Source organism: Stenella coeruleoalba (assembly GCF_951394435.1).
Source record: "Stenella coeruleoalba genome assembly, chromosome: 6".
NCBI lineage: Eukaryota > Metazoa > Chordata > Mammalia > Artiodactyla > Delphinidae > Stenella > Stenella coeruleoalba.
The window spans coordinates 58,121,091-58,135,956 of NC_137151.1; the positions used below are offsets into that span (position 1 = coordinate 58,121,091).

Genomic DNA, 14,866 nt, shown 5'->3' on the forward strand with positions numbered 1-14,866 from the left:
TGTAGACTTTAAAAGTAACACATGAAAAAGTAAACATGGCATACTCTTGGCAAGATCCAGAAAACCCATAGAATGTTTGTATGTACAGTCTTAACACTGATAAATTCCTTCTAGTAATTATGATGCATGGATGAATTAGTAAGTAATACCTCTCTTTTCTTTAAATTTGGCATATATGGTTCCTTTTTACATTCTTATTAAAATTAAGTGAATTTTCAGTTGTTTTAATATTATCATCTGTCTTGTTCCATACTGTTGGGGCAAATGGCCTCCAGATAGATTTCTATCTCAGGATATTCTATCTGCTTTCAGCTAAAGAAGAAATTTCTGCCTCTTTTGAATTCTACACTGATTATCTTTCCAGTCCAACATTTACAAAAGAGATGACTATGTTAGACTTGAATGTATTTTATGTCCAAATTTTGGGACTATTTTTATAACCCTCCTTAAGAACCCTTTTAGTTGTCAGCTGTTTCCTATTTCCATATCACTGTCAATGACTTTGTCTTCCTTTATTCAAAGTAGTCTAATATTTTGACTATTAAGAAATAGTTTTGTTTGAGATTTCATGAAATTTTCAATGTTTTGTAGGTTCTTTTACAAGGGTCTATCATGGTTTATGACTAATAAACCTTTTCCTTTTAGAAAGTTGAAATCATGTGATCCTATATTGCATCATTGCACAGACTTCAGTTATTTTTCGTTTGCTTTTGTTAGTTTTTTTTTTAAAACAGTGAGGTTCATTTATTTATTTATTTATTGGCTGCGTTGGGTCTTCGTTGCTGCACGTGGGCTTTCCCTAGTTATGGTGAGCGAGGGCTAGTCTTCATTGCGACACGTGGGCTTCTCATTGCGGTGGCTTCTCTTGTTGCAGAGCATGGGTTCTAGGTGTGCGGGCTTCAGTAGTTGTGCCGTGTGGGCCCAGTAGTTGCGGCGCGCGGGCTCAGTAGTTTGGCTCGCAGGCTCGAGAGCGCAGGCTCAGTAGTTGTGGCGCACAGGCTTAGTTGCTCCGCGGCATGTGGGATCTTCCCTGACCAGGGATTGAACCCATGTCCCCTGCATTGGCAGGCAGATTCTTTTTTTTTTTTTTTTAACAGTGATAAAATATATTTTTATTTACTTCGTTGAGTCAGAGGGTCATAAAAAAATTATTGCTAAAGTAGATACCAGGCAAACAGAATGGTGCTTTAGAAGTCCATTTACCTTGGAGTTTATTTAAACTAAGAGAAAAAGGTCATAATGTTTTCATGCAATACATACTTCGTTCTTTAAATAACAATTCTGACAAATAACAGAAAGAATTAAGGAATGCTGTATTTGTGATCCATACAAAACACCAACATTTTGGGTTATACATAATTTAAAGAAATGTCCCAAACACTTTTCAAAATACTGTAGTAGCCAATACATAGAGGCATGCCTTAGGTGGCCATAGGAATGCAGTTTAGAAAACAAAGAAAAAAATCACACTGTAACTACTCAATTCTTCAAAATCACTGAACAAGAAAAGCAACAATGAACTTCCATACTGATTTTACATAACTTCTATACAGTACCTTGACTTAAATCCAAGAGCAAAAGTTAAGCCTCTCCTCCTCTATTTTTGGTAAACAACTGCATGGTAAACTTAGATGACATTTCCCCCGGATTTTACCTGAGAGTGGCCTTTTAAATTTTTTATTTAAAAGAGGGCAGGTTTGGCACTTTTATACTGATGTCACCAATGTTAATATTTCTTGGGATCTCAGGAAGATTCATATTCTTTACAGCTGATACAGCACGGGCTGGAGCTCCCGCTAAGCCAGCCTCAGATTTCTCCAGTTTATTTTGTGCATCAATTTGTGTAACAGTCTCATTCATGTTGGTCTCCAATACCATTCCCCCCATCACCATTTCTGCAAGAATATTGTGAACCTTGTCTACATGGAAAATTAAATCCAGTTCACAGACGTTTTCAAAACACTTGTCTAATGTTTCCACAAATACTTGAATTAGATCTAAAATGCCAAGTTCACTTTCTGAAGAATCCACACAGAAGACAAAATATAATGTTGCATAATGTCTATAAATCAGTTTGTTGTCAGATCCTCCAATTAATAATCCTCCTTCTAGGAAATTACAAACATTTTCATCTCTCTTAAATACCAAATGGAATGTCTCCCTGATGATTTGCTGTTGTGTATCTTCACTGTAGGGCTGGTAGAACTTGGAGAGCCGCGGCTTCCCGTGGTTGTTAAAGATGAGGATCGCCTTGATCATGGCTGAGCCGGGCCGACCGGGTGGGAGCTGGGGGCCAGGGCGGGGGCGGGCGCGCGAGACTCGCCTCAGGATCTCGCTGGTGATCCTTCCCCACCCGCCCCCTCGGCAGGCAGATTCTTAACCACTGTGCCACCAGGGAAGCCCCTACTTTTGTTAGTTTTGAATATTTCTCATGTTCCTTTACTGTAAGCGTGTTTCTTCATGATTCTTCATTTTTGTAAGATCTGTGTAATACATTCTCTTAAGAGGCCTAAGCCTCTCTGAACTTGACCCTTCTAAAGCTGCTTCCATACATTTACAAACATTCTAGGTAGCGTCTACAATTTCCCTAATTCATTCTGAAATTAGCAATAACAATGTGTAGGCATATAAAAGTGTCAGAAGTGAACTGAGGTGGTATGTAGATACTGCACATTTACCTGCAAATTACAGGTAAAGATGTTGCCTTAGTAGAATTCTTAAGGGGAGTTGCATCAAATTTAAATACCAAAATAACTTTTTCCTTAAGTAGTAGATGCAATAAATTATATATCCATGCCAGAAATCCATGCTGGGAAATTGTTGGACATGAAATAATGGGTTGACTGACCACCAATTGAGTTACATCATATCTCAATGACCGCTGCAAACCTTTGCATTGAGTGGAAAACTAAGTGTTGGTTCAATAACCTGTCCTTGGTTTTGGATAATTTAATCAGCACGTATCCCCCCTCAGTTTGTATTCTATTTGAACTTAAAAATGTGGTGCCTGAGAATCTGATATTTCATGTGTTTCATCTTCCTGATTAGATGACAGACTCTCAAGAGAATGATTTATGGGGTTCTTATTTCTGTGTTACCTCCTTTATCAAATACTAGGTGTTCAATGATTACATTTTTTCTTAAAAGTTAATTTACTCTTGTTCTAGACTAATATGACAAACGGATATGATGTTACTTCTAAAACATGAAATATTAAGTGTATTATTTTTTAATAAACAGGAAAAAAGTTAAGTGTATTGTTTATTTTTTAATTTTTTTTGGCTGCGTCGCACGGCATGCGGGATCTTAGTTCCCCAACCAGGGATCGAACCTGCATCCCTGTGGTGGAAGTGGGGAGTCTTAACCACTGGACCACCAGGGAAGTCCCGAGTGTATTTATTTTTAATAAAAAGTCAAAGACCTTTGGATTGATAATAGCTACTCTTTCCATTAGATAATGCGTAGCAGCCAATAAAAGTAGAAAGGATGGGCTTCCCTGGTGGCGCAGTGGTTGAGAGTCCGCCTGCCGATGCAGGGGACGCAGGTTCGTGCCCCGGTCCGGGAGGATCCCACATGCCGCGGAGCGGCTGGACCTGTGAACCATGGCCGCTGAGCCTGTGCGTCCGGACCCTGTGCTCCGCAGTGGGAGAGGCCACAACAGTGAGAGGCCCGCGTACCGCAAAAAAAAAAAAAAAAAAAAAAAAAAAAGTAGAAAGGAGATAGAAGTTGTTTTACCCCTCCAAAAATCAATGGGAAATGTTACTATCTTACCATATAATATAAAAGTCAGAATTTCCTCATAAATAGGGGCAGGTTACTTGCTGTTAACTTTGCAGATGTCTCTTTTAAAACATGGGAATAGTAGCAGAACAGGGTTTTCCATCCATTCTACTGACTCAACTTTCTTTGACTAGAAATGACCTTTCTCTTTTCCATGGCTAATGCTTTGACTTATTCTCTGATCCCATCCTCTCTTGAACCCTTGCTCATCTCCACTGACCCCTTCCTCTGCCTACAAAGATGTTTAAGTGTCCTGTATCCCCAAAACAACAAAACTTCACTGCATTCTGCCATTAAACCTTTTCTTCCATTTATTTCAAGAATTCCTGAAATAATAGCTTATACTCACATATTCTACCTCCTTACCTCCATTGACTCTCATGAGATTATATTCTGGCCTCCTTCTTCATTACTGTACTGGAATTGTTCAAATTGCCAAGTCTATTGGCTTACTTTTAGTTCTTTTTTCACGAGACTTTAATATATCACACTGTTCACAATGTCTTTTTTAAGAATTTTTCTTCCTTTAGCTTTATCATGGTACTTTTTCCTAGTTCTTCATTATGGTATGCATACCTATAAAACAACTTAAAGTTTTTCTTAAATATTACACTTTTAAATGTTAATACGTGAACAGTAGCAGGCTAAAATCATTAAATCTGTCTACAATCCCCTACTTCAATATAACTTATCAGTAGTGAAGCAGAAACAGATGTTTTATTAGAACTATTAAAATTTGTAAACAAATAGCTTTTATTTCAAATGTGTGTTTTTATTTACTTTGCTAAAGTGCTTATGAACTTGAAACTACTGAAAGATGTGAGATGATTGTATTAAAAGTATTTACTGCTGTAATTTGACTGCTCAGTTGTCTTCATAACTATCCCAACTTAGGTCTTGGCAACTAAACTATTTCCAAAAGTAGTCAAGACTAAGCCCAACAGATGGGCCTAACCAAAGCATAGTCTGCAGCATCTAAAAGTGTTTTTTTAAATAGTTTAATGATAGTTATTTTATTTATTTATATTTTGGCCATGCCACATGACTTGGGGGATCTTAGTTCCCCAACCAGGATTCCAACCCGTGTTCCCTGAAGTGGAAGCTTGGAGTCCTGACCAATGGCCCGCTAGGGAATTCCATCTAAAAGTTTTTGTTTAAGTCTCTTGGTCCATTTTAGCTTTAGAAAGAGTCAAGATAAGCTTAAAAGTAAATGAGGGCTTCCCTGGTGGCGCAGTGGTTGAGAGTCTGCCTGCCGATGCAGGGGACACGGGTTTGTGCCCCAGTCCGGGAAGATCCCACATGCTGCAGAGCGGCTGGGCCCATGAGCCATGGCCACTGGGCCTGCGCGTCCGGAGCCTGTGCTCCGCAACGGGAGAGGCCACAACAGTGAGAGGCCCACGTACTGCAAAAAAAAAAAAAAAAAAAAGTAAATGAAACTTAAGTAAAATGTCAATGACATTTATTATCTCGTCTTGTATTTACATTCTTTAGGCCAGTATTTTGAGTTTTCATGTGTTGGGTGTTATGCTATAGGGAATACCAAGGTAAACAAGAACATTGTTACTTAATCTAGGGACCTAACATTCTAGTAGACATACAGCAGTTATGTTTCAAGTGCCTGGCACATATTAACTCTTCGAATTAGCGAATACCAGTGCTTATTGTAAATAATGTGATTTGTAGAGGATGTGGTACTTAATTTTTTTTCCCCAAAAAAGAAAGTGACACTGAGTTGAGGAAATGATGCTTGAGCTAAATTTTGGAATGTAGCCAACATATATTGAGAAAGGCCTGGAGAACAGGTGATGTGAGGGGAAAAATGGGAAAAGAATCTGGTAAGGGAGTTTGGAGTAGATTATAAAAGGTACTGAATGCCATTTTTAGTGATTTTTACTTTTTCCCTAGTAGATGTACTTTAATGAAGACTTTTTAAGCAAAGCTGTGGGATAACTGAATCTGTGTTTTTGAAAAGTAATTCTAGTGGTAGTTTGAAGAATAGGTAGGAGGAAAGAGTTTGAAGGTAAAGTCATCAGTTATATGAATATTTTTGTCTTTTAATCTTCTAGCTACATAGTAGGGTTACACTTTTCCATCTTTTTTTGTGGGTGTGTATGGTACGCGGGCCTCTCACTGCTGTGGCCTCTCCTGTTGCGGAGAACAGGCTCCGGATGCGCAGGCTCAGCGGCCATGGCCCACAGGCCCAGCCGCTCTGCGGCATGTGGGATCCTCCCGGACCGGGGCATGAACCCGTGTCCCCTGCATCGGCAGGCAGACTCTCAACCACTGCGCCACCAGGGAAGCCCTTTTCCATCATTTTTGAACTTAGCCTGCTCATGATTTTGCTTTGGCCAATGGAGTGTGAGTTGGAAATTAACAGGTCACTTTTAGGTGGAAGCTTTAAGAATCAGTGTGTGATTTGCCTGCCCTGGTAATCAAGGAAGCATGGAAATGGAATCTCTCTTAACTGAGAGAGAGTGACATACAACCTGCAAGTCAGAAATCCTATGATTTTTGTGTGAAATTCCCTAATTTTTTTAGTCTCTAGTTTTTAAGAAACATGATATAGGCCAAACTAAGCACAAACCAAAAACATATTTGTTGCCTATAAGTTATCAGATTGTACCTTTCTAACGCAGACCTCAGTAAATTTCAGATGCAAAAATAAGGGAAAATACTGTAGGTGAGTGGTCAGAGAAGGCTTTCTGAAAGTGGTGAGATGTAAGCTACATTTTGAAGGATTATTTCAGGTCGCTAGACTTAAAAAAAATAACTTCATGAATTGGGTATGATCTATTTTATTTGTTATAACTCCCAAATTCACACAGTATACAGATTTTATATTTATAACCAATAACTGTTTTTTTGGTCTTTGTTATGTGTCTTGGAATAGAAATGTTCTTTCAGTTATCTGTCTTTCAGATTTTGGTCTAACATTTTATAGAAAGAATTAATTTAACATAGTAATGGGGGGAAATGCCTGGAATAAATGAAGAAATAATAAACTTTCATGAATGATGAGTCTCAATATCACATGCCAGTTATCTTCAGTTAATCATAAATTCAATACAGTTCCAATAAAAATATCAACCAGAATTTTCATGGAATTAGAAAACTGATTCTAAAATTCATATAGGAGAAAAAAAATCCAAGAATAGCAAATAAGTTCTTAGAAAGGAAAAAGAAACTGCTCTACCAAATATCAAAATATATTTTAATGCTGTGTGACTCAAAGAGTGTTATATTGGTATAGAAATAGTCAGGTAGATCAGCATAATCAGATACAAAGTCCAGAAACAGACTCATGCATATATGGGAGCTTGATTTATAATAGAGGTGGTATTAAAAATTAGTGGGGAAGGAGAGGCCTGTTCATTAAATGATGCTGAAGCAAGTGGCTTTCTATATGGGGGGAAAAATAATATTAGATTCTTACATTATTCTGTACACAAAAGTGTATATCAGATGTATTGAAGACCTACCTGTGAAGATTAAACTTTATAATTTTGGAAGACACACCTATTAGGATGCCTATTATCCAAAAATATGTAGCAAATAAACAACTGTTGGTGAGCGTGTAGAGAAATCCTTGTGCATTGTTGGTAGGAATGTAAAATTGTGTGATCTCTGTGGAAAATGGTGTGGCGGTTCCTCAAAAAGTTACACAATTGCCATATGATCCAGCGATTCCGTGTCTAGGTATATACCCCAAAGAACTGAAATTAGGGAGTCAGGTATTTGTACAGACATTTCATAGCAGCATTATTTGCAATAGCCAAAAAGTGGAAGCAACTTGTATTTATTGATGGTTGAGTGGATAAACAAAATGTGGTGTATTAATACTGTGGAATATTATTCAGCCTTAAAAAGGAAGTTCTGACACATGCTATGACATTGATGAACCTTGAAGACATTATACTGAATGAAATTAGCCAGTCAGAAAAGGACAAATATTTTATGATTCCACTTAAATGAGTTACTAGAGTAGTCTGATTCAGAGAGACAAAAAGTAGAATGGTGGTTGCCAGGAGTTGGGGGTTGTAGTGGAATGGGGAGTTGGTGTTTAATGGTACAGAGTTTCACTTCGGGAAGATGAAAGTTCTGTAGACAGTTAGTGCTGATGATTGCACAACAATGTGAATGTACTTAATGCCACAGAATTGTACACTTAAATATGGTTAAAATGGTAAATTTTATGTTATGTATATTTTACCACATTAAGAAATTCAATTACCATATCTTTGTAATGAGAGTAACAATATCTACTTCAGATAGTTCTTATAAGGATTAAATAAACTAACCCGTGACCATGTCAGACATACAGTACATAGCTCCAAAAAATGTTTTTTGGAAGAAAATTTCGTCCTTTATGACCTCAAAATAGGAAAGCAGAACTCAAAAGAGAAGATTAGTAATTTGACTGCCTCAATTCATTACTAACTCTTGTCCTAACAAAGACAATATAAACAAACTTAAAAGACAAGTAGTAGAGCAAGAGGAGATATTTGTGACACGTCCATCCACAACACATTTAGTGGAACCATAAATCAGTAACACAAAAAAGACCCATGGGAAAAAAAGATCATGAAATGATAATCTGTAGAACAAGATTTGCCAATGAACATGAAAAGATGGTCAACCTCACCGTATATCAGGGAAATGAAAAGTAAAACAAGTATTAGATTGTTTTTTTAAACAAAAGTATGTTGTTTTAAGTGTTAATGAAGACTTGGGGAAGCAAGAATTCTCATGGAAGCCTTTTTCCTTAGGGTTGGTGTGGGTGTGGCAGTTTGGATTATTGAAAAATTGCAAAGTACTTAAGTGTCTATCTGTGCCAAGATGCATTATGATGGAATATTATGCAGCAGTTAAAATGAACTAGATTCTATATCTCAATATGCGTAATAGACCTTACAAACATATTAAGAGAAAATTTCAGGTTGTAGATATATACATACAATATGAAAGCATTAATGCTAATTTTAAAAACATAGAATAACTTTTTTTTAAGGGCATGTAACTTTAGTAAAAGTATTACAAGTTCTATAGCAGCACTGTCCAATAGAACTTTATGCTGTGAAGGAAATGTTCTATATCTCTGCTAATACAATAGCTATTAGCCACATGTGGCTATTAAGCCTTTGAAATGTGACTAGAACAAGTGAAAAACTGAATTTTAAATTTTATTTAATTTTAATTAACTTAAATTTTACAGCCACATGTAGCTGTTGAGTCCATGATAATGTGCCTAGTGTGACTGAAGAACTGAATTTTTAATTTTACTTAAACTTAAATAGTCACATGTAGATAGTGGCTACCATATTGTATAACACATGCCCAGATAACTCATACCAAATGCATGAGAAGGGAGGGAGACAAAAGGAATTTCCACTTCATAAATAATGTTCTCTCTTTTTAATAAACAAACACAAAAATTAAAGCAAAAGAACAAGTCAGTGAATAGCATTAAATAACATTTTCCTTTGGTAAAAACTTTTTTTAAAAAGCTGCCAAGTAAAACATAATCAGAAATTCATTTTATTTTTCAGTACTTTTTTTCATGCCTTACTTAGACATTCCATATTCTCCTTGGAGTTGAAGAGGGTAACACTATAGCAGTTGCCAGAGACTAGATCATAGAGGGCCTTGTAGAAAATTCTCTTCCAAGTGAGTTGGGAGGTTGTTAGAGATTTTTGAGGAAAGGAGTTATGCTCATCATACTTCCATTTTTAAAGAACCTGGATACTCTGGAGATGAGACTTAGGAATGGAAGCGGAGACATGAAGCTACTACGGTACTGTTTTAAAATAAATTACAGATTATGACTTATTTTTATTGTGTATTTATCTACTGGAGAGATTCTGGTGTGGCTTCAGCCACATTTGAAATAAAACCTTTATTTACTGCTGGTGCAGTAGCATGAAAATGAGCAGGTGTTTACAAAAGGCTTTTTATGAGTTCTCTTTATGTTCCTGAGCTCTTTAACCTGTCTGTATTGACAGTTTTTATATACTGATGGGTGCTTCTGGTTACCTTTTTCCCCCCTTTGATTCTTTGAGTATCCTGATGTGATCCTCTGAACATTTACAAAGAGCCTTTCTAAACACTGTTAGATTAATTTGGCCATTTTTGTTCCTATTGAGAAATAGGGAAGGGTCAAGAAATTTTAATTCTTTTATTTCTTTGCTTAACTACAAGTAAATAGTGATTTTGCTTTAGAAACAAAGGAAAAATACGAAATGCTTTTAATTTTTTTTCATTTGCTGCTCTTGTCATGTAATAATTTTATTATTTAAAAAAGTATAGTTCCTAATTATTCTATTCATATACTTGAGCTGATGTTTCTACTGTAGAAAATCAGAAAGAGGTCAGGTCAAAAACATGCTAATTAGAGCATATTCTTTCTAGGTGTCATTGTAGTATAATTCTTCTGAATAGTTATTAAACCCCATGAAAAATGTGCTCCTGAGGAGTCTCAAATCTGTTCTTGAGAGTTCTCAAGTAAAAGGGAAACAAAACAGATATCTGGTGGGTGCACTATAGTTAATCTGTGTTCTTTTGTTTGAACATTCTAGTTGTGACTGGGCTTTCAAGGGAAAAGGTGTTTGACACTTGTGAATGTTAAATTCTGTCTTGATATGAAATTACCGTAAATGACTTTGCTTGAATTCTTTAGAACATAAGGGGAGCAGTGACGTGTTTTCAATCATAGTGAAATTGTCTTCCAGAATTAATCACATTCTGATGAAATAGAAAATCAAAATCATGAGGAAAAATGAAATGTTAAGATTTTAAAATTAAAGTCAAGGATATGATGGATCCATGACAACTGATACTGCTTTTGGTAGAAAGGGTATATGGGGTGAGAAACAAGAAAAGATACCTCTGTCTAATATAGGAAACTGAGATGTTACAGCATAATCTTAATATTCCAAATGTATGGGATGTTATGGTCATAAAAATCGAATTTATGTCTTTTCCTTCCCTACCCTCAACATTGTTTTACTTGTTTGATTTACTGGTAACCATTCTCATTTGGTACACTGATCTTTGGGTTTCCTATCTTAAACTTGTGTTACATAGTTTCTAATTTTTCAGTTCATATGATCATTTGGACAGTTCTTTAGGTTATCGTACTCACTTGAAATGTGGACAGACATGGCCAGTGTTCCAGTGTTCTCTCCCACAACATACATTCAAGGTGGTTCTTTGTGGAATATTTTCTGGGTTGAGCATCCTGGAAGCATGCCACGAGAGCAGGGCAATGGTCTCTAGTGGGCAGCCTCCCAGTGCTGCTTTTCAAACTGTTGCCAGTGATTTCACAGGCTCTTCCTTCCAGGAGACTGAATGAATGCCTGTGTTGGGAACAATGGGAAGGCTTAGGGACAATAAAGAGTTAAGTAATGACTATGATAGTTATACTTTTCTCCCATTCATTGTATATTCATTTCCTCTGTTTTTACTTGATTACATATTCTTACCTGCCTGTGGTATCTCTCTGTTAACTATTAGTTCTTTGTTACCTAGTGTTGTAAACACAAGAGCCTGAGTAATTAGAAGCAAAATGCTTATCAAAAGTAATAGTAGAATGACAAAACCTAGTTTTGGAAAAGCACCCCTTTCTGTTATATAGAAAAGGTATTCTTTTACATCATGGGAAACTACTTATTTTATTACCTAGAAAAATACATTTTTGTTACCATTATATTGCTGTATCACTATAGGGAGTTAATTTTGATTTTACTTTAGCTTATAACTAGTTCCACAGTTTCTGGCTACTGTTTCCTTCCCACTTGCAGGTTCTGGTTACTATATGCATTTCCTAGTTTCTATTTTATAGGCTAACTGAGGTCTTCAAATATTTTATAGCTCAGTCTTTCTACAAGGATCTTCCTGGGGATTTCCTTGGCATCTATGAAAATTGTAGCAATATAGGGAGATAGCCAGATACTCTAAATAGGGAATGTAAGTTTCAGTGGGATCTGGAGCAAATGTATGGATCTGTAAAGAGAACTCACTTTTTTTTTTCTGCGGTACGCGGGCCTCTCACTGCCGTGGCCTTTCCCGTTGTGGAGCACAGGCTCCGGACGCACAGGCTCAGCGGCCATGGCTCACGGGCCCAGCCGCTCCGCAGCATGTGGGATCTTCCCGGACCGGGGCACGAACCCGTGTCCCCTGCATCGGCAGGCTGACTCTCAACCACTGTGCCACCAGGGAAGCCCAGAACTCACATATTTTGACAGTTGTATCAGGATTCCCCTCTAGAATTTATAGCAGTGGTGTGGAGAAAGGGATGAGAGCCAAATGGACGAATGCTGAGGGCTCCCATGTTTTAATGTGAGATGTTCTATGTATATAATCTCCTCGTTTAATCCTCACAACAATCCTATATGGGTAGGGATAATTATTTCCATATTATAGGGTCAAGTCACGGAACTAACAAGAAGTGGAGCTAGAGTTGGAACACAAGTCCTGATGCCAAAGCCTATCTACATCAACATGTCCTCAGGTAGATAATATCTATAATAATGTTGTCACTGGCTACTTGCTTCATAAATTAAAAAACCTTAAACAGTCTGGAATTTTTACTGCAAAATGTAGGTGAAGAGAAGATTCTTGCTTTACAATTCTTTAGGAAACCTAAAATATTTGAGAGGATTTTTCTTCATTATGACGTGTAATACTTGGCCAATGTTTTTAAAATATTTAAGGAATGAGTAAATATTTCATTCATTTTATTCCCTGTGACAATGTATATCTTGACATATTGATGAAGACAGAGGAAACAAATAGTACAACTTTTTAAAGAAGGTTTATATTTCTTACTCCTTTTAGTTTATAAAGCATTTTCATTACTGTTCATAAACTGATTAGTGCTCTAAACTAATTGTCAAAATGTGTGGTTTCATTAAAAAAATTATTTCTGGAAAGAGGCTTCTATTATTAAGCTAATTTGAATGACCAATCTTGTTGTACCTTGACTTGTAATAATGAAAGAAGAGGTACAGAGAGCTGTTTTATTTGAATAATAGACTTGCCAATTAGCCATCAAGTGCTTCCATCTGTGAAATTGTTGATCAGATGGGTTAGCTGGGATGTTTCCAGACTAGGGCATCATAAATGGCACTTGAAAACTGTCACTTTGATGATGAGGTTTCAAGTATTACACTGCTTGATGCTGTGGAACCTTTTTTTCCTTTTGCAGTACCATGTCTTTTTAGAACATACTGATCCCACTTATGAATTCTGTGGCATCAAGAGAACTTGGGAGACCTGCCACTGATGTAAAGTTCTGCCTAATCTGCTGCTCTGGTCTGTGCTGAGATTAAACCAGAGTATTAACAGCTTCTTTCATGGCCTTCACAGTAATGTTGGTTGATGATCTGACTGGCACAGGCAGGCAATGCTCATTACCTGTGGGCCATGGAACTGGCACATGTTGGCAAGTTTCTTTGCACTTTCCCATTAATATAAACTCAGTTTCAAGTGTCTTACTCCCTTAAGTAAATGGATAATAGTGTAAGCTATGTAAGTGTTGAGGTTTCTATGTAGCAATTGTATAAAGTGAATTTAACATCTGCACTATACATTTTTAAGGATTTAAGTTACATATTGGTAATTATTACATTAAAAAATTTAATAACAACTTGGAAATATAAATTTCTGGAAATAATTGTCATATGTCCTTCTTCACAATACTATATCTTTCTTGCTTGGTCTTATATTTTATAGGATGATTTCTTTAGTAAGTTGACTTCCTTGAATGCTTGTGGATATGATTAGCTATTGGAGTACCTGAATGACATTCCTGTCTGTTAGGCCTGTATCATGCTTTTCTTTTCCCATAAACCCAGATTCCTGAAATTTGGGCAGGCTTCCTGGTCACCAGTCTGTGTGGGGACAAATTCACATCCTTGTCACTTTGTGGACACCAGCTTGCCCTTCTGTCTGCCCTGGCACAGATCTCTGACCTGCCTAAACTCATTGTGAAAGGCAGTATGTTTTGGGCAATGCTGAAAGAAAGGCACGCTCTGGAGCTAGACCAGATGTAAACGGTGGCTGAGCTCCATGGAAGAGGAAGAGAATGAGAATGCTGTGTCAGCATGAAGGAAAGTGAGTGGTTTGTGATCTTGTTCCTATTCATTTTTCTTCCAGGGTAGATTTTCATAAATTTGAACCATCCTCAGGTCCTTCAGCCTCCCGGAGTGGACCATCTATCCCCCAATGAGAGAAAAGTATCAATTCAAATGTTTTGTTGTTTGTTATTTGGGAGTATCTGACCACTGTGCCTTTTTTGTTCTCAAAGGTTTGGCTGTTCCCTCTCCTAGGCAAAAATGTCCGGTAGTTAGTGAATAACATTGATTAGGCAACAGGTTTCTGTTTTACAGGTGAGGAAATTGAGGCATATAGCAATTCACCTGTTCAGTGTACTATATCGTTTGAAGAAATATGACATTTGGCAAAAAAAAGTGACTTCAAAGCAGAACTGAAAGGCTGTTGCTTTTAAGTGCTCCTCTGTAGAGCAGTAAATGGAAGTATAAGAAGAGAGATGTGACAGTGTGACCTGTGCCTTTCTTCCCAAAAGAATAGAACTTTCCCCTGTGCCTTTTGACCACAGTTACTCTTTCATACCTTGTAAGCATTTTTTTCCTGATGTTTTTTCTGTCCCTGTTCCATAATTCCTCAGAAATAGCAACTTGGTAATCTTTTGCATGGTATCCCAAATAATATTGTGAATAGATAAATGCTTAATGAAGTTAGGGTAGTGGGCAAGAGTATTTCTAAGAAGTCTTGGAGAGGTGATTTCTGTCCCTTACCCTCTAGCTGTTATGCTTTAGAACTTCTGAGCCTTTTATGCTTCTAAGAGCATAAATCAAGGAGTTTTTCTGAGAACCAAACAAGACAGTTTTTAAAAAAGGTAAATAGTTGTTTTAAAATAGGTGGTATATGACATGTTACAGAGTTAAGAAATTAACTGTGCGTATGTTGAATGTGTCCTTGCTGTTTCTGTCCCCTTCCCTAGAAACACCTGTTATCAGTTTCTTTCTGTTCTTCCAAAGATATTCTATATCAATGCTGTCTGATAGAA

The 14,866-nt window shown here is 37.0% G+C and overlaps 1 protein-coding gene and 1 pseudogene across 4 annotated transcripts in view; one reads left to right on the forward strand and one right to left on the reverse strand.

Moving 5' to 3' along the window:
* Positions 1–14,866, forward strand: part of PSMD14 (proteasome 26S subunit, non-ATPase 14) — a 133,289-nt gene that overhangs the window by 46,033 nt on the left and 72,390 nt on the right. The window contains exons 4-5 of one of the 3 annotated variants that reach the window (XM_079923939.1): positions 12,199–12,286; positions 13,632–13,890. The exons of the other annotated variants lie outside the window; for them this stretch is intronic. The gene's annotated coding sequence lies outside the window, so the exon portion shown is untranslated. The remainder of the gene's footprint in view (positions 1–12,198; positions 12,287–13,631; positions 13,891–14,866) is intronic. 3 annotated transcript variants of the gene reach the window in all.
* On the reverse strand, positions 1,490–4,463 carry LOC307187621 (AP-3 complex subunit sigma-1-like; annotated as a pseudogene). The gene has a single exon. The product of its transcript is annotated as an AP-3 complex subunit sigma-1-like (transcript).